Below are 20,325 nucleotides of genomic sequence, written 5' to 3'. Positions count from 1 at the left end.
CACATCACGCAACTGTGTAGGTGCAGGGAGCCTTGCCAGTACTTTCTGCCTGAACTTCAAGGCACAGGGAAGCATGAGTTTGCAAAGTCCAAAAAAATCTCATAAGGAAAGTAATGGATAGTTGAGGGCTGGCTGGTGTTACAGGCAAATATGAAAAAAGGTGACTTTGTTTCTGAGTCTCATTAGTCTTCACTGACTAAGATTCTAAGCATAGACCCGACAGTGCAGTTTACTCTTTCCATTCCCACACACAGGGTGGGCAACACTGGTCCTCGTCTTGGTTATCTGGAGAGGCTGCCAAACTTTGAGTAAAAACTGTGATTCAAATTCCTTCCCCTGATCACAGCAGATGCAGCTTGGTGGGCTGAACAGCAAAGCTACAAGTTTCATCAATACATCCGTAACTGTCTCAGTCCTTTTATTCTTCAGTGGTTGCGACACCACATATTTGGAGACGACATCATATACTAGCAGCAAACACCAATTTCCAGCTGGTGTTTCTGGTAGTGGGTCTTTTAAGTCAATCTGTGTGAACTCCTAGGGCTTACTGAGTTGGGGAATTTCTCCTAAAGGAATTCTGCCTCTCCTTGATAGTGCTTTCCTTTCTTAATGGGTAAGACATTATGGGCTGGGTCCTTTCCTATCTGCAGTTATACTCAGCCAAAAAAATCAGTTAGCTACTTGGCTCAGTATCTTTTCATACCTCAGGTGGCCAGGTGCTTTGTTACCATAAAGACACTACAATACCATTCTCTGTAAACTTTCTGGTGAGACAATCCTGTTACCTTCATACACCAAGAAGTTGGCAGCCGGATCAATGCATAATCATTCCTGAACCGCATTGAACCTCCCCAGTCTGTCTCATCTTCGGTAGATCTTCTCCAGGTCCTTAGACTGTTTTTGACAGATGTCCTCACAAGACCAGGCTGGTCTATTCTCACTGCCTTCTCCTGATTAAGAGCATTTGCCACCACATTTTGATTTCCAGGTTAAAGTGCACTGTGATTGCATATTCAGTTAGTTTGTGAATTCCTCTCCACAGGTGTCCTTCTGGGTTGCGCTCTGTAGAATCTGCAGAGGCTTACAAATCGCTGTACCTCTTCCAGGTCTGTAGTAACCTTCTTTGCTTTTTTAACATTCAGTTTCTGGGGTTGGCGCTCCAACCCATTCTTACTGACTATATGTCCTATGAAGATGATGTGACTTCTAGCAAACTGAAATTTGTTTCCTGCAAGTTTAAACCCTGACTCCTTAAAAAGCTTTAGGATCCTTTTCACTCCTTCCCGACATTCATCCCATGTTGTGTGGAAACAAATGAAGTACATGAGGATGTCTTCAATTCTCAAAACTAGGGTTAGATCAGATACTGCCCTCTGAAACATCGCTGGTACATTTATGAGTCTGAAAGGCATTCTGCAGAACTGAAACAGCCCATAAGATGTCACAATGGCATTTTTTTTTGATCTTCAGGGCCACTTTAATTTGATGGTGTCCAGATACCAAATAAAAATTACAAACATATTTTGCTCCTGATGTTTTATCCAGGGTGTCTGCTTTATGGAGGAGTGGATAGCCAGCTTGAACTGTCTGTGAATTAACTCTCTTATAATCAATGCATATCATCAAGTCTAAACTGGGCTTTTTCACAACTATAGTTGTGGTTGCCTCAAGGTGATGCAAACTCATCAATAAGACCGTCCTCCAGCATACGATTTATCTTCTCTTTCACTGCGAGCTGATACACCAAGGGAATCCAACTTGGGGGCTGTCTCACAGGAACACTCCTTGGCTTAACCACAATCTGATGTTGCACCTGATCATATCTCCCAAGCTGTTCATTATTCCTGGAGAACACATTAGGAAATTATACAAGCAGCTGTTCTGATTGCTTCTTTTCATTGCCTTCTACAGTGGCTTCTGTCAAGTCAACCCCTAACTCTTTTATTGATTGGGCTGCTTCACAGCTCCTGTTCTCTGCCCCATGAGAGGCTTTGAGACACCAGCTACACTGGACACTGTCCCCTAGTCTAATTTTTCACTAGCTGCACTTCCTGATCAGAGGTATTAATTGCTGTTACCCAGAACAACCCCTTTGGTCCAGGTGGAAATAGAGTTCTGCAAAACTGCATATAGATAGCTCCAAACAGGTTCACTGCAGCAGTGTTTTATCCTTAGTGGTATTATTGCTTGAGGACCTGGCTTCACCACCACTTTCTTTTGAGCCACCACAGGGAGCAGTTTCTCTGTTACCCTGTAGGCATGGTAGAGGCACCTCTAAGGCCCAAGAGTTGCTCCCCAGTATCCACACTTCCTCCTACCCACATTCAGCAGGGATATATGAATATTGTGCAGAGACAAGTGTGTTCCCTTAACACTCTAGAAGTTTTTGTGAAGCCCTTGGCTGAAATCCATGCCCAAAATAACAGCATTAGAAATACTGGTTGCCACAACAAAAGTTCCATTTAGTACACAGAGACCTCCGAGTTCAGAGGAAGCTGGTTTTCTCTTGTTGTCTGCAATGACTGATGATATATAGTCACCAGCTGAACTCCTGCAGTACAAATTTTCTTCCTTTTCATTCCTATGGGTCAGACTTATTTCAGATTGTGAATCCACAGCATTGTGGTTTTCCAGCCATCAGTATCTCCAGACAAATACTAACGGGTATCTGGGCAGCTCTTCAGTTGCCAACTTTGTAATATTTAAAAACTGGACACTCCAGCAGGAGTGCCGGAACCTCCCCTGCCCTGCCCCTTTGCCGCAATGCCCCACCCCGCAGCCCCACCTCTTCCCCCAAGACTCCTCCCCCATTCACTCCTCTTCCCTCCCACACCCCGTCGCTTGCTGCTTTTCCCTCTTCCCCGCTCCACTCCCCTCTGCCCGGGTCAGGAGGGACTCGCCTGTGGAGCCGGGACTGGGAGTTGCAGCTGCCCAACTCATTCAAAGACAGTATTCAAATCCACTCATTCAAAGACAGCAACAGCTCAAAGTTTGTCAAGTATTCACAGGTTCTAGACTCATCAGCATGACCAGTACATTTCTTCTTAGGCAAAAGTGTTTTTGCCATCTTGAAGCTGCTGCCACCAGATGTAATACTCGCTTATATAATCACAGAAATTTGTTATGACACTGCAAGTACCAGCCCAGCACACACAGGCAGGATTGAACTTCCTGCTAACCCCCCAGGTCAGATCAACAACACAAAAACATACCAGACAACAGCTTAGCACTACACTAAAGATATAGCACAAGTGGAGGTGCTGTCTACACTAATGATTGCAATATTTATGGTATGGTGAATACTTAGAGGAGTAGAGTGGTCTAGTTGATAGCACATGGGACTGGTGGCCAGGGAATCTGGGATCTTTTACAGGCTCTATGACTGATATGTTTCATGACCTTGGGCAAGTTACTTAACTTCTCTATACGTCTGTTTCCACATATGGAAAATAAGAGCTAATGATACTTAGCAGAGGTAAGTGAATATTACAATTTCCCACAAGTAGTAGTTTGAATTTAAAACTTGGACCACATTTATTTTCTGTGAACATGTCACCTCTCTTAACTGATGTAACTCCAGACTCTCGGTGGAATTACTCTTCATTTATGTTGGAGTCAATGAGAGGAGAATTGGGTACATTACTTCTGAAATCCCTTGCTAGATCCCTGTACAGTAGTCAATGAAAAATCAATCTTGCCAGGTGCTGAGCACCCTCCCCATCCATTGAAGTCACCTGGGAGTTGAGGGTGCTCAACATCCTTTAGGATCTGCACTCAAGGTAACTCAAGAAAAAAGGCGCAAAACGATTGTCTGCCCTTGCTTTTATGGAGGGAGGGAGGGAATGGGGGCCTGACGATATGTACCCAGAACTACCCGCGACAGTGTTTTAGCCCCATCAGGCACTGGGATTTCTACCCAGAATTCAAATGGGCGGTGGAGACTGCAGGAACTGTGGGATAGCTACCCACAGTGCAAAGCTCCGGAAGCCGACTGTTGCCTCGGTACTGTGGACACAGTCCGCTGACTTCATGCACTTAGAGCATTTGTGTGGGGACACACACACTCGACTGTATAAAAACGCTTTCTACAAAACCGACTTCTATAAATTCGACCTAATTTCATAGTGTAGACATACCCTTAGTGTGGCTTGTGTAGGCACAACCACCTCCATGAGAGGCGTAGCTACCAGCGCTGGGAGCATGGCTGCACTGTTTACACTGGTGCTTTACAGCACTGAACCTTGCTGCGCTCAGGGGTGTGTTTTTTCACACCCCTGAGCAAGAAAGTTGCAGCGCCGTAAATTGCCAGTGTAGGCAAGCCCTATATTCAGTTTACCTTAATTTACTTTGGCTATGGCCTGGTCTAGACTAGGAATTTACGTCATGTACATAAGCCCTGTGTGTACACTTAAAATGCTAAAGCTGTGCTGCTGTAGTGCTTCAGTGTAGACTCTCACTAGAGTGAGGTCACCTAGCACTGTCTACACTGGCAATTAGGTCGTCTTAATTTCATCGCTCAAAGGTGTGGATTTTTCACACCCCTGAGAGACATAGCTATGCTGATGTAAATTTCCAGTGTAGACTAACCCTTCAGAAGTGGCCAAATTAAAGCCACTTCAATTATGAATGAGAAAGTGCATACACAGATTTATGCAGTTTACCTAATTCACTTTAAATTCAGACCACTGGTTAATTCAGATTAACTTTACTGAGTGTCCATGTGAAGACATGTCCGGAGATCTACTCATGGATATATGTGAATAGAAAACGAAAATTTTTGAAGAAAATTATTTGCTCTTCTCTAATAGCCAGATTTGTGAAGTTTATTGAGATTGGCAAGTGGCAAATGCTGTTCACAGATATATAAATGTTATGTATATTTTGGGAAAGGATGAATACTCTGAGGGCACAATCTAAAACCTAGTGAAGACAGTGGAAAGACTGCCATTCAGTTGAAGGGTTTTAGATTAGGACTTGTGTGTATTGTGAAGATCTAGTCCTTGGTTTAACAAAGCATGTTAAGCATGTGCTTAACTTTAAGCACATTCTTAAATTCCATTTAAGTTAATGAGAGTCAAGCACATATTTTACTGCTTTCCTGAATCAGGGCCTTAAATATGATGGGTCAAATGCTGCTCTCAGTTACAGCAGTGTAAAAGTGGAGTGAATCCACTTAAGACAATGGTGTTACTCTGGATTTACAGTGTCATAATTAGAGCAGGATTTACCCCTATATTTCTTGGGAAAGGGAAATTTTATTTTACTATCACCTGCAGCTACTCAGTGCAACATCTTTCATAATAAAGGTTCATGCCTGTCTGTAGGCAGAGAATATTTTTCTACTTCAGTTTGTTTAACAAGATTCTTGGTATTCTATTCATTAGAAGTGGGCATTTACTTTATCTGCATTCCTGAATGAATGCATTTTATCAATCTACTAAAGATTTATTTTTAAATGACCTTCCTTTCTTTTCATTTGATAGTTTATGGATTTCTTTTTCTCTGTATGTTAAATGATGTTTCCAGATATGTTTTTTACCTTAAACTCTGATGGAAGTTTTTGTTTTTTAAACAAATACACCCTGTACTCCAATATACATTTTTTTAGTCAAAAGAGATCTCAAGTGTTGATCTCATTGCATGTGCCCGTGAAAGCTATTTGAACAAGCAGCTGGCATATCTGATTTAGCCAACAATACAGAAAGCACATTAAAAAAACCAAAGAGAATGCAAGAGTAAATTGAGAGGAGCCAAGAACTGCATTTTCCTGCTTGTGCTTGTGAAGGCAGAATAAGCTCTGAGTGAATATAAACTCAGCTTTATCATTGGGACTATGGGCCTTTCCTCCCATCTGATCATTCAGAGGTAAATTTGCTTTTCACTAGCTCAGATAGACCATGTCCCCCTCAATGGTATACTTATTTATTAGTAACATTATTTGTAAAATGCTAATTTCATTGCCCGCTGTTATGATATTATCTCTATGTGCTCCTGTGAAAATGTAAAGAATGTCAGGAAGAAAAATGATGTAAAAATGATGTGGGCACATAAAATGGGATTGACAAAATATAATAAATCACTCCTGGGCTGAAGAGCAGAGCTGCATGTGTAATGAAATACTTTAGCATTACATCACCGTTTATGTAACATCTGGCAGTGCCTTGTACTTCAGCACTGCTTTGAATCAAGATACTTTCTGTATGAAAAAGAAAAAAACAAACCATTACATTGTGCATGCAGGAAATGCAAGAAAAAAATAGATTAATCTCTTGAGATACCTGTGAAGTGTTCCAAAAAGAGTTCTCCCCTCCCCAACTCTCTGTAAACATTATGAGAGCAGAGAGGCCCGCAAAAGAATGTTATTCCAAACATTATTCCTGCAGTTATACATAGAAAAATCTTACTTTGTCAGAACAACACACCTCCAGTGTGAACATGATGCTGTGGGGATTACACAGGCAGTGTTTCAAAAGAAGAGCTTTGGGACCCTTCTCATTTTCTCCATTACATGGCAAAGCAAGATGTGAGTCATGGTGTTCCTGAATATGTTCCACAAAGATCTCTTCCACTGCAAAGCCTACCCAACCCCACCCAACCGTATTTCACCTCCTCCACAATACACTCAACTTTGTCGGACTTCCTCCAAAGCCTTCATCATATCTTCAGTGCTCTCCTGGGTGAATATATCTATGAATGGGTCCTAAACTCATGCTGAGAGGGCAGCATGAGGCAGATAGTCAGAACAAGTTCCTATGAAGAACCAGAGGGTGGTAGTTAATTACTGCTCCACATTATAACCGATGCCTCATTCATAGCCTGTTCCCACCTCTAACAAAGTAACAGAAAAACTCATGGGGTATATCTACACTGTAATTAAAAACCCGTGTCTGGCCCATGACAGCTGACTTGGTCTCATGGGGCTCAGGCTAAGGGGTTGCTAATTGCAGTGTAGACATTCAGGCTCGGGCTGGAGCCTGGGCTCTAAGACCCTGCGAGGTGGGAGCATCCCCGATCTCAGGCTGTAGCCCAAGCCCGAACATCTAAACCACAGTTAAACAGCCCCTTAGCCCAAGTCAGCTGGTGTCTAATTGAAGTGAAGACATACCCTACTGATGTCAATGGGCTTTAGACATTGGTCTCAGTACATGGGTTGGATGCGGTGCAGATTATAGCTTTGGGACCCACTCACTGAACAGTGAGGATTAAAATAAATATTGAACAGCTACCTATTCCACCGCATACTGTCTATCCTGCATACTGTATGAGGCTCAGGTGCTAAGGAAATAATAGTGTGTGATCATGGAATGAAAGGCAGTGTCACAATGCATATGTGCAAGGAGTCAGAGATCAGATTGCATACACAGCACTTTCTAAAAATCAGACTTGTTTAAAGGGCCTCAAGCTGGGCACCCAGAATTTACTTTGGGTAAATTGCTAGACTCTTGTGAAAATCTTGGCCCTTCTGTGAACTTTTTTGTAAATGTAGCCTTTCGCACGAGATGGATGGTAAGCTACAAGAAAGAGGAAGAGCTCCCATGCTGAATTGCTTTGCTAGAGTAGTTACGTGTTAGTGGAAGGAACTATAGGACACCAGATTACTGGGAATATGGGCAGTTTCTTACATGATGTGCTAATTAAAATACACTCTATTTGCTGCTGTATCTATTCAGAAATGGAAGGCACTGATAATAAAGGTTCTGGATGAAATGCTGGCCTCAATGGAAGTTTTGGTTTTGACTTCAGTGATTTCAATCTCTTGCCTTAAAACCAGTATTTAACTTGCTAACATTCTCTACTGTACAGGCCTAACAGAATCGGACATTGAGGCATTTAATGGAGGTCCCTGGATACCTGGCACCAAGTGTGTTAGGGTGCCTGAACTCCCTTGGAGGGATGGCAGCAATCACGCAGATGGCTCTTTTGTTCTGCAAAGTTTTGGCAGGTGGCAGTTGATAGCAATACATGAACAGGTAGCTGGAAAACAGTTGTGGTATCTAAAAATAGGGTTTTTGCTTTCTTTTACTGATGCCCTATCTTGCAATGAGGCAATAGCCCAGGTTGCCAAAGAGAAATCGCTGCTTTGTTTAGCTTCATTTTTGTTAATCAAATGTCATGTAGATAAGTCAGTCTTAGCATAATCACTCTTCTCCCAGGGATTTTCATTGGGTGTATTTATCCAGTAATATGGTCTATCTGGTACATAAACCATTAGTTGTTACAGCTATTATACTCCCCTTCTCATTTTTCACTGGCTGGTACAGAATGTTAGACCTTGATAGGCTCTCAAGAAAAGCGTGATTTAAGAGTTCAGTCTGTAAGAAGGGAAGTGATAATGGAAAGTAGTGTGGGACTGATACAATAGTTACTGTTCTAGACACCTATCTCGGTTTGTGTAGGTGTCTTGAACACTATTGCCCTTTCTAAGTGAATGTCGCAGTTAGTGAAAGGGTTGTGTGCTTTGTACTTTTAATCTGTGCTAGTTTTTTTAATTGATTTTCATTTCTGAAGTAAACAGTGCTACACTATGTGAATGTTGCCGTGGGCAGGCTGGAATGAAGTTGGCAAATGCAGAGGAAGGAGACAACGATCTTGTGATTAAAGAACAGGACTGGGAGTCAGGAGCTCTGGGTTCTTCTTCCTTGCTCTGACGCTCCCTTCTGGTTGCCCTTGGAAAAAATCACCGGTAGGGCCAAGTTCTAATCTCACTCAGCACTGCAGTGACTGTCAGCAGCTCCAGGGGCAGCAGCGGGAGGGGCTAGCTGTGCACCCCTCTGCCTCCAGCCCCTGTGAAACTAACCCTTTTGGGGGTACAAGGCCACAGTATCCTCCCTCCCCCCACGAGCACCATGTTAGCTGGAGCTCCTCCATTGAATTCCCCCGTGGGAGAGGGAAAGACTGTGCAGGGAGGATACCCAATGGAATTTTTAGTTGTGGACACTGTGAGGTGCTGTGTAGGGCTGGGAGACAGACTGTTGCATGGGGGAGGCCTGGGTGTGGGAGGAGAACTGAGAGGGTTAGGAAATGGGGAGAGAGTAAGCATAGCTAAGGGTTACATTAGGAGAGTGACACCTTAGAGACTAACAAATTTATTTGAGCATAAGCTTTCGTGAGCTACAGCTCACTTCATCGGATGCATTAATGGAGGTCCCTGGATACCTGGCACCAAGTGTGTTACAAATGCATCCGATGAAGTGAGCTGTAGCTCATGAAAGCTTATACTCAAATAAATTTGTTAGTCTCTAAGGTGCCACAAGTCCTCCTTTTCTTTTTGTGAATACAGACTAACACGGCTGCTACTCTGAAACCTGTCATTAGAAGAATGATGGAGCTATTCCTAGGAGTCCAGAGATTAAGCCTGTGTTCGCGGAGCAGGCAGCATGTGTTATGGGAGTGCTATGTAAGGGCGATAGCTGTGTATCTGTAGATAGATGGTTACTATAAAGGGGGCTATTTACAGGCACAGAAGATGATGCAGCACTGTTCATACGTTAATAGGGTCAATAAAGTTGCTGTTGTGCAATGCAAATGGCTTCCTGAGTCCAGCTCCCGGAAGTGTACAAGAGGAGCACAACATGCCTCCTGAAAGAGCAACATGGGCCAATACTTTCATAGTGTAATCTGGCCCAAGGAAGTTTCCCTCCAGCCAGGGCTGTCCTTAGGATTTATAAAAAGAAAAGGAGTACTTGTGGCACCTTAGAGACTAACAAATTTATTAGAGCATAAGCTTTCGTGAGCTACAGCTCACTTCATCGGATGCATTTGGTGGAAAAAACAGAGGAGAGATTTATATACACACACACAGAGAACATGAAACAATGGGTTTATCATACACACTGTAAGGAGAGTGATCACTTAAGATAAGCCATCACCAACAGCAGGGGGGGGAAGGAGGAAAACCTTTCATGGTGACAAGCAGGTAGGCTAATTCCAGCAGTTAACAAGAATATCAGAGGAACAGTGGGGGGTGGGGTGGGAGGGAGAAATACCATGGGGAAATAGTTTTACTTTGTGTAATGACTCATCCATTCCCAGTCTCTATTCAAGCCTAAGTTAATTGTATCCAGTTTGCAAATTAATTCCAATTCAGCAGTCTCTCGTTGGAGTCTGTTTTTGAAGCTTTTTTGTTGAAGTATAGCCACTCTTAGGTCTGTGATCGAGTGACCAGAGAGATTGAAGTGTTCTCCAACTGGTTTTTGAATGTTATAATTCTTGACGTCTGATTTGTGTCCATTCATTCTTTTACGTAGAGACTGTCCAGTTTGGCCAATGTACATGGCAGAGGGGCATTGCTGGCACATGATGGCATATATCACATTGGTAGATGCGCAGGTGAACGAGCCTCTGATAGTGTGGCTGATGTGATTAGGCCCTATGATGGTATCCCCTGAATAGATATGTGGACAGAGTTGGCAACGGGCTTTGTTGCAAGGATAGGTTCCTGGGTTAGTGGTTCTGTTGTGTGGTGTGTGGTTGCTGGTGAGTATTTGCTTCAGATTGGGGGGCTGTCTGTAAGCAAGGACTGGTCTGTCTCCCAAGATCTGTGAGAGTGATGGGTCGTCCTTCAGGATAGGTTGTAGATCCTTGATGATGCGTTGGAGGGGTTTTAGTTGGGGGCTGAAGGTGATGGCTAGTGGCGTTCTGTTGTTTTCTTTGTTGGGCCTGTCCTGTAGTAGGTGACTTCTGGGTACTCTTCTGGCTCTGTCAATCTGTTTCTTCACTTCAGCAGGTGGGTACTGTAGTTGTAGGAATGCATGATAGAGATCTTGTAGGTGTTTGTCTCTGTCTGAGGGGTTGGAGCAAATGCGGTTATATCGTAGCGCTTGGCTGTAGACAATGGATCGAGTGGTATGATCTGGATGAAAGCTAGAGGCATGTAGGTAGGAATAGCGGTCAGTAGGTTTCCGATATAGGGTGGTGTTTATGTGACCATCGCTTATTAGCACCGTAGTGTCCAGGAAGTGGATCTCTTGTGTGGACTGGTCCAGGCTGAGGTTGATGGTGGGATGGAAATTGTTGAAATCATGGTGGAATTCCTCAAGAGCTTCTTTTCCATGGGTCCAGATGATGAAGATGTCATCAATGTAGCGCAAGTAGAGTAGGGGCATTAGGGAACGAGAGCTGAGGAAGCGTTGTTCTAAGTCAGCCATAAAAATGTTGGCATACTGTGGGGCCATGCGGGTACCCATCGCAGTGCAGTCCATTGGTGATCTTCCTAAAAACACCATCCTAGCCACTATGGATGTAGAAGCCCTCTACACCAACATTCCACACAAAGATGGACTACAAGCCGTCAGGAACAGTATCCCCGATACTGTCACGGCTAACCTGGTGGCTGAACTTTGTGACTTTGTCCTCACCCATAACTATTTCACATTTGGTGACAATGTATACCTTCAAATCAGCGGCACTGCGATGGGTACCCGCATGACAATGCCTGTCAAATGGCTTCATTACCACTTGAATGGCTCTTTAACAGTTTCAATATTGGGCTAGTAGGTCTGGAAGGCTTTTAAACTTTTAACTGCTAGATCCTCTCCAGCCATGCAGAACACAGTGCCATCCACAGCCTCAGAAACAACTCTGACATCATAATCAAAAAGGCTGACAAAGGAGGTGCTGTCGTCATCATGAATAGGTCGGAGTATGAACAAGAGGCTACTAGGCAGCTCTCCAACACCACTTTCTACAAGCCATTACCCTCTGATCCCACTAAGAGTTACCAAAAGAAACTACAGCATTTGCTCAAGAAACTCCCTGAAAAAGCACAAGAACAAATCCGCACAGACACACCCCTGGAGCCCCGACCTGGGGTATTCTATCTGCTACCCAAGATCCATAAACCTGGAAATCCTGGACGCCCCATCATCTCAGGCATTGGCACCCTGACAGCAGGATTGTCTGGCTATGTAGACTCCCTCCTCAGGCCCTTCGTTACCAGCAGTCCCAGCTATCTTCGAGACACCACTGACTTCCTGAGGAAACTACAGTCCATTGGTGATCTTCCTAAAAACACCATCCTAGCCACTATGGATGTAGAAGCCCTCTACACCAACATTCCACACAAAGATGGGCTACAAGCCGTCAGGAACAGTATCCCCGATACTGTCACGGCTAACCTGGTGGCTGAACTTTGTGACTTTGTCCTCACCCATAACTATTTCACATTTGGGGACAATGTATACCTTCAAATCAGCGGCACTGCGATGGGTACCCACATGGCCCCACAGTATGCCAACATTTTTATGGCTGACTTAGAACAACGCTTCCTCAGCTCTCGTCCCCTAATGCCCCTACTCTACTTGCGCTACATTTATGACATCTTCATCATCTGGACTCATGGAAAAGAAGCTCTTGAGGAATTCCACCATGATTTCAACAATTTCCATCCCACCATCAACCTCAGCCTGGACCAGTCCACACAAGAGATCCACTTATAACCGCATTTGCTCCAACCCCTCAGACAGAGACAAACACCTACAAGATCTCTATCATGCATTCCTACAACTACAATACCCACCTGCTGAAGTGAAGAAACAGATTGACAGAGCCAGAAGAGTACCCAGAAGTCACCTACTACAGGACAGGCCCAAGAAAGAAAACAACAGAACGCCACTAGCCATCCCCTTCAGCCCCCAACTAAAACCTCTCCAACGCATCATCAAGGATCTACAACCTATCCTGAAGGACGACCCATCACTCTCACAGATCTTGGGAGACAGACCAGTCCTTGCTTACAGACAGCCCCCCAATCTGAAGCAAATACTCACCAGCAACCACACACCACACAACAGAACCACTAACCCAGGAACCTATCCTTGCAACAAAGCCCGTTGCCAACTCTGTCCACATATCTATTCAGGGGATACCATCATAGGGCCTAATCACATCAGCCACACTATCAGAGGCTCGTTCACCTGCGCATCTACCAATGTGATATATGCCATCATGTGCCAGCAATGCCCCTCTGCCATGTACATTGGCCAAACTGGACAGTCTCTACGTAAAAGAATGAATGGACACTAATCAGACGTCAAGAATTATAACATTCAAAAACCAGTTGGAGAACACTTCAATCTCTCTGGTCACTCGATCACAGACCTAAGAGTGGCTATACTTCAACAAAAAAGCTTCAAAAACAGACTCCAACGAGAGACTGCTGAATTGGAATTAATTTGCAAACTGGATACAATTAACTTAGGCTTGAATAGAGACTGGGAATGGATGAGTCATTACACAAAGTAAAACTATTTCCCCATGGTATTTCTCCCTCCCACCCCACCCCCCACTGTTCCTCTGATATTCTTGTTAACTGCTGGAATTAGCCTACCTTGCTTGTCACCATGAAAGGTTTTCCTCCTTTTCCCCCCCCTGCTGCTGGTGATGGCTTATCTTAAGTGATCACTCCCCTTTACAGTGTGTATGATAAACCCATTGTTTCATGTTCTCTGTGTGTGTGTGTGTATATAAATCTCTCCTCTGCTTTTTCCACCAAATGCATCCGATGAAGTGAGCTGTAGCTCACGAAAGCTTATGCTCTAATAAATTTGTTAGTCTCTAAGGTGCCACGGGTACTCCTTTTCTTTTTTCTCCAGAGGAAGACTCACGAGGCTGCTGCAGCCATCTGTGGTGGGAGCCTGCAGGAAGGGTCAGAACAGGGATAGGAAGAGGCGGGAGGGTGGATACTAAGACTCTGGGGTGCACCAAATTTTGGGTGCCTTATGCAGCCGCATATGACTCAGGGCGGCCCTGCTGCCAATTATCTTGTCATAGTTCCTTTTTCCTGCTGCTCCCTCTTCTGCCCTCTCGACATGTAAGATACACTTGTTTTGCACACCCATTGAATGCCACTTTGATGCACGTTATACTACATCACCACCTACATCTATTTTCTGATGTCTGTCATCTTGGACAACACACCAGGTATAAAGAAAAGGAGGACTTGTGGCACCTTAGAGGCTAACAAATTTGAGCATAAGCTTTCGTGAGCTACAGCTCACTTCATCGGATGCATTCAGTGGAAAATACAGTGGGGAGATTTATATACACAGAGAACATGAAACAATGGGTGTTTCCATACACACTGTAACGAGAGTGATCACTTAAGCTATTAGCAGCAGGAGAGTGGGGGGGTGGGGGGGGAGAGAACCTTTTGTAGTGATAATCAAGGTGAGTCATTTCCAGCAGTTGACAAGAATGTCTGAGGAACAGTTGCGGGGAGGGGAGGAATAGATATGGAAAATAGTTTTACTTTGTGTAATGACCCATCCACTCCCAGTCTTTATTCAAGCCTAAGTCAGTGGTGTCTCGAAGATAGCTGGGAGTGTTGGTAGCGTAGGGCGTCAGGAGGGAGTCTACATAGCTAGACAATCCTGCTGTCAGGGTGCCAATGCCTGAGATGATGGGGCATCCAGGATTTTCAGGTTTATGGATCTTGGGTAGCAGACAGAATACTCCTGGTCGAGGTCCAGGGGTGTGTCTGTGCAGTTTTGTTCTTGTGCTTTTTCAGAGAGTTTATTGAGCAAATGATGTAGTTTCAGTATGTCAACATTTTTATGGCTGACTTAGAACAACACTTTCTCAGCTCTCGTCCCCTAATGCCCCTACTCTACTTGCGCTACATTGATGACATCTTCATCATCTGGATCTATGGAAAAGAAGCCCTTGAGGAATTCCACCATGATTTCAACAATTTCCATCCCACTATCAACCTCAGCCTGGACTAGTCCACACAAGAGATCCACTTCCTGGACACTTCGGTGCTAATAGGCAATGGTCACATAAACACCACCCTACACCGGAAACCTACTGACCTCTGTGCCTCCCTACATGCCTCCAGCTTTCATCCAGATCACACCACACGATCCATTGTCTACAGCCAAGCTCTATGATACAACCACATTTGCTCCAACCCCTCAGACAGAGACAAACACCGACAAGATCTCTATCAAGCATTCTTACAACTACAATACACACCTGTTGAAGTGAAGAAACAGATTGACAGAGCCAGAAGAGTACCCAGAAGTCACCTACTACAGGACAGACCCAACAAAGAAAATAACAGAACTCCACTAGCCATCCCCTTCAGCCCCCAACTAAAACCTCTCCAACGCATCATCAGGGATCTACAACCTATCCTGAAAGATGACCCATCGCTCTCACAGACCTTGGGAGACGGGTCAGTCCTTGGTTACAGTAAGACAGCCCCCCAACCTGAAGCAAATACTCATCAGCAACCACACACCACAGAACAGTATCACTGACCCAGAACCTATCCTTGCAACAAAGCCCGTTGCCAACTCTGTCCACATATCTATTCAGGGGACACCATCATAGGACCTAATCACATCAGCCACACTATCAGAGGCTCGTTCACCTGCGCTTCTACCAATGTGATATATGCTATCATGTGCCAGCAATGCCCCTTTGTCATGTACATTGGCCAAACTGGACAGTCTCTACGTAAAAGAATAAATGGACACAAATCAGACGTCAAGAATTATAACATTCAAAAACCCATTGGAGAACACTTCAATCTCTTTGGTCACTCAATTACACACCTAAAAGTGGCAGTTCTTCAACAAAAAACCTTCAAAAACAGGCTCCAATGAGAGACTGCTGAATTGGAATTAATTTGCAAACTTAAGCTTGAATAGAGACTGGGAGTGGATGGATCATTACACAAAGTAAAACTATTTCCACATGTTTACCCCCCCCCGAACTGTTCCTCAGACGTTCTTTTCAACTGCTGGAAATGGCCCACCTTGATTATCACTAGAAAAGATTTTCCCCCTCTTCCTCCCCCCCGTTCTCCTGCTGGTAATAGCTCACCTTACCTGATCACTCTGGTTACAGTGTGAACGGTAACACCCATTGTTTCATGTTCTCTGTGTATATAAATCTCGCCACTGTATTTTCCACTGAATGCATCCGATGAAGTGAGCTGTAGCTCACGAAAGCTTATGCTCAAATAAATTTGTTAGTCTCTAAGGTGCCACAAGTACTCCTTTTCTTTTTGCGGATACATACTAACACGGCTGCTACTCTGACACCAGGGATAGAAGCAGGAACATCCAGAGCTGCTACAGGTTGAGTTTAGAGGTCTATTCTTTTGGTTTGGGGCTATAATAGACTCAGACCCTTGGGAGATCAGAAATTGAGGGGTATTTTAATACACCTTCATCAGTGGATTACACCCAGTGTGTAACTCATACCGCATTTATATCACAGTGGAATTTTAACCAAGACATTGCGAGTCTCTTTCAGTTTCTTGGGTACAATCAAACACATATTAGCTGATATTGTAAATGTGGGTGGGGAATGGATTGTGAGCATTGATTGGGCAGAAGAGAGGGAGAGGAAGGAAAGAGCTATCTTTGTTTTCCCATTATTTCACGTACCAGAGTAGTGGCTCCCCTATGGAGAACATGCGAATGGTCTATAACCACTGAGCTGACCTAGGCTCAGGTTTGAGGATGTTTTCAAGAGGGACTTGAAAACTCTCAGCTTTGTCATTGCAAGTTGGGAAGATGCAGCTAGCCAACAGGCTACACTGGGGCGGGGGGGGGGCGGTGCTATGCCAGGGAGTCAAAGGCTGAAGAGAGGTAGTTGAGGCAGGGGAGAACAAACAGGAAAGCACAGCAGGTCTCAAGCACTAGGATTATGCTGGCTTCATCTTCTGGCCCTGCACTTTATGCCTGAATAATATATGGAGGGACTGTTCCTCAAGAATTGGATTGTTTAGCCACTGGCAATGCTGCAGCTGGACACACAGTAACTAAACTGCTTTGATGCACCATCATCTTTTGAAATCAGACGGTTGCCATCCTACTCTGTTTGACAGTAATCTATAGGAAGCTGGCTACTGAACAGTCAGTGAGTTCTTTCTTAGAAGCCTTTAAATAACACTAACTAACTAAATATACTTTTCTGTGCTAGTGGAGTGGATCTCAATGGCTTCGCCAAAAGTAAATGACAATATCAATTCAGATTTCACTTCTTGACAGCTGTTTAGCATTATATGGCCAGCTGTATTGATAACTTTTGCTCATCATTTTTAGTGCAAGAAGCTACAGTTATGTCACAGTTCTATTCAGTTTAGCTGAATGCATTTAGTTGCATTTTAAAAAGAAGTTTGGTGACAAAAATTAAAATGAATAGCTATTAATGTCGTTTACCAAACTAAAGACTGTGACTGGAGCACATATTCATTGAACATGCTCTTGCCTTAACTTGGGGAACTGTGTGTGATCTCTCTCTAATGCCAGATCTATGCTACATACTCTATTGGATTTTTAAGAATTTTTGGTAGCTAGGATTCCCATATCCTTTTTCTCTCTATTGGTTATTGATTGTGATCCATAATAAAATTATTGGGCCTGATTCAGATTCCTTTGACACTGATTTTACACTGGTATAGCTCAGCTCACACTAACTGAGTTAGTCCTGATTTACACCAGTGAGAGATCAGAATCAGATCCATTATTTTAAAAAGATAATGCTAGAAAAATATTGTGTTGGTATTTATGGCCCTTTGCTATCTTCTACTGGAGGGTTCTCTTCCAGTGTTCCTTCCTGCTGAATTCCAATAAAGGTTTCTAGCTTTACAAAAACACAAAGATAAATTTCTAATATGGACATTTTCTTCCTTGAAAAAGTTCCCCTTTTGGGAAAATTGACAGTTTTATCTGTATGTATTTCTTATTTACATTTGCTTGGAGGAGTTTGGAACCCAGAGACAAGATTTACGTCAAACAATTCCTCTCCCTCTTATCCAATTTAGTTATTTTAAGCTAATACAATCATTTTCTAAATCAAGCTGATGGAGCAGTTCCTAAAGGCATGACACAGACTGTAGATCTGGAATCATATTCGCCTTCTTTTATTGCATTAGCACCATACTTGAACTTTTCAATTTGCATTGTGTGTTGCAGAAGTTCTCAGGATATTTGAAATCGTTTACAGCTGGACTCTGGTAAGTTGGATGAATTATATGACAAAGCTTGTATAGAGATGAGTTCTTTGTAACAGGGAACAACTAGAAGCCAAAATAATGAAGGAAGAAGAGATAGTATGATCTTTCTTTCACTGTCCAAGTGCTTATGGTGAGATCAATTGGATGTCTTATTATAGGACAGATTCTGTTGCCCTTATGTAATACCTCACTCTCTGAAAACTTTCACTGACTCAGTGGGACTTCTCTTGGAGTAAAGTACTGCTCCATGTAATTAAGGGTATCAGAATGCTATGTATAGTAATTGCTGCTTATGGAAAACTAGCATGGGGTGCATGAGAGCAACTTCTGTGATAGGATGTGGCAAGAAATTCTGCAAAGGCTTTTTGCAAACATTTCTCAGGTTGCTTGAACATTATATTTCTTTTTTTTTATACACACAGTTGGGCTCTAGAAATCATGCATTCTTCATAGGCCAGAGGATAGATATGGGTAAAACACTAATGGGGGAAATTTTCAGAGGCACCACTGGGAAGCTAATTCTCATCTGTTCCTACGAAAATCTTCCCCCATTGTTCTTAGAAGCCTTTATGATATTTTAATGATAAAAAATAAAACAGGCTGCTGGCAGCTAGATGGCTCATGAAACTGTCAATAGTGGATGAAGCCTTTCACTTCTAGGTCCCTGATGCCTGTCTTATCTAGTTTGGTAGTTATTACCACCTTTCTACACCACAGCCTGACTGTCACAATTGGAACAAATAACCCCCCGTGCTGTTGGGCTCAGGCCTGGTCTACATCTAACCCATAGGTCCACCTAGCAACATCACTCGGGTGTGAAAAAGTGAAAGGAGAATTGGCACTCTTGTTTGCCATCAGTGCTCTACTGCATGAAACTGCTGGGGTGAAATCCTGGCCAAAATCAAGGGGAAATTTTGCCTGCTCTGTTGAGGGTCCTGTGGTTTGATAGGCAGGGATCATTAAGGACCTGGCTACTGGAAATACTGCTAATGATCCCGCTGGTACACTTTGGATAAAATGACCTGGTAGTATGCCAGCTTCTGTTGTAGGAGCAGCCCCGAGTCCAGTAACATGCTTAAATCAGTGCCAGGAGCTGGAATACCAATTGTTATGTTTATTGCCAAAAGCAGCTAAAAGAAGGCCTTTCTGAAACCTTAGCATGACTAACAGACCAGGAGAGGAGTGGGAAGATAGGAGTAAACATGACCCTATGCCCTCTTGACTTGAGCGTTTTGCAAGATGGAAAGTCTGGCAATAGTTAACTATTACTATGTGAAATACTGCTAGTTAACTGATGGAAAATGACAGGCTGGATAACTCCACACTTAACTTAGCTTCTGCTCAGAAGTTTTTTTTATGAACAAGCTGTGTAATACTAACAAATTGGGTATAAAAAGAGGAAGAAATCTGGGCTCTGTGGACACTTGAACACTTGGACACCTCAAGTTCCCCTGCAGACAGAAGGCTGGCCACTGGACATCTACAATTATCCACTCAAGACCGCCTCAAGATCCTGAGTAAATATGAATCGGGGGGTAATTTGGGGTGCTTTACTAACCTGTTGCAGATGTGTGTAACTGATGAAGACTAAATAAAGTAGAAGCTTTGAGTGAAAGTAATTTTGTTTGCCTGCTTACATCACTATCTATTGGCTGGACAGCCATGTCCTCTTTGATTTTTTTTCCTGCACCGCCTCGCAAAGAGTAAAGTTACCCAGAGATTTGGGTTCAGCAACCCCCCAGCTAACACTCTTGAAAAGCAGGAGGTAATTTGGCCCATTACCACAATTATTTCCTTGCACTAGATTGGTGTGGTCTGCACTTTTGCCCAGTTGTGGAGACAGTTGTAGGCTAGCCGGTGATGACTGAGAAGTTGCCAGAGGAAAGTAACCATTTGGTCACCTTTTGTGGTGACTCTCCCTAATGCCGCCTTTCTGTATAATTGTCTGCCTTGTTTTGATGAGGAGCATGCTGCTATATGACATTTGCATGGACATTTCTAACCTGGATCCCCCAGTAGATTTTGGAGGTCTATGAGCAATCATTCAGAATGTGTGAAGAGAGAAAATGATTCTCAGGCCAAGACAAAGCTGGCCTTACTCTTGGCAATGGGATAGGATTGCCAGGTGTCTGGGTTTTTGACCGGAAAGTCCAATTGAAAGGGAATCTGTACAGTGTCCGGTCAGATGTACTGACCGGACACCAAAAGTCCAGTTAGGTTGGGAGGGTGGGAGAGGAAGGCTGCAAGTCATCAATCCTGCAAGGTGCTGATGGCTTTTTGCAAGGCATTAAGTGCTCTCAAGACCCATTGTTTTCAGTGGGAGTCAGAGGTACTCAGCGCTCATACAGGAGCTG

This window comes from Dermochelys coriacea, chromosome 5 (assembly GCF_009764565.3).
Source record: "Dermochelys coriacea isolate rDerCor1 chromosome 5, rDerCor1.pri.v4, whole genome shotgun sequence".
Classification (NCBI taxonomy): domain Eukaryota; kingdom Metazoa; phylum Chordata; order Testudines; family Dermochelyidae; genus Dermochelys; species Dermochelys coriacea.
Note: the sequence above shows the minus strand (reverse complement) of the source record.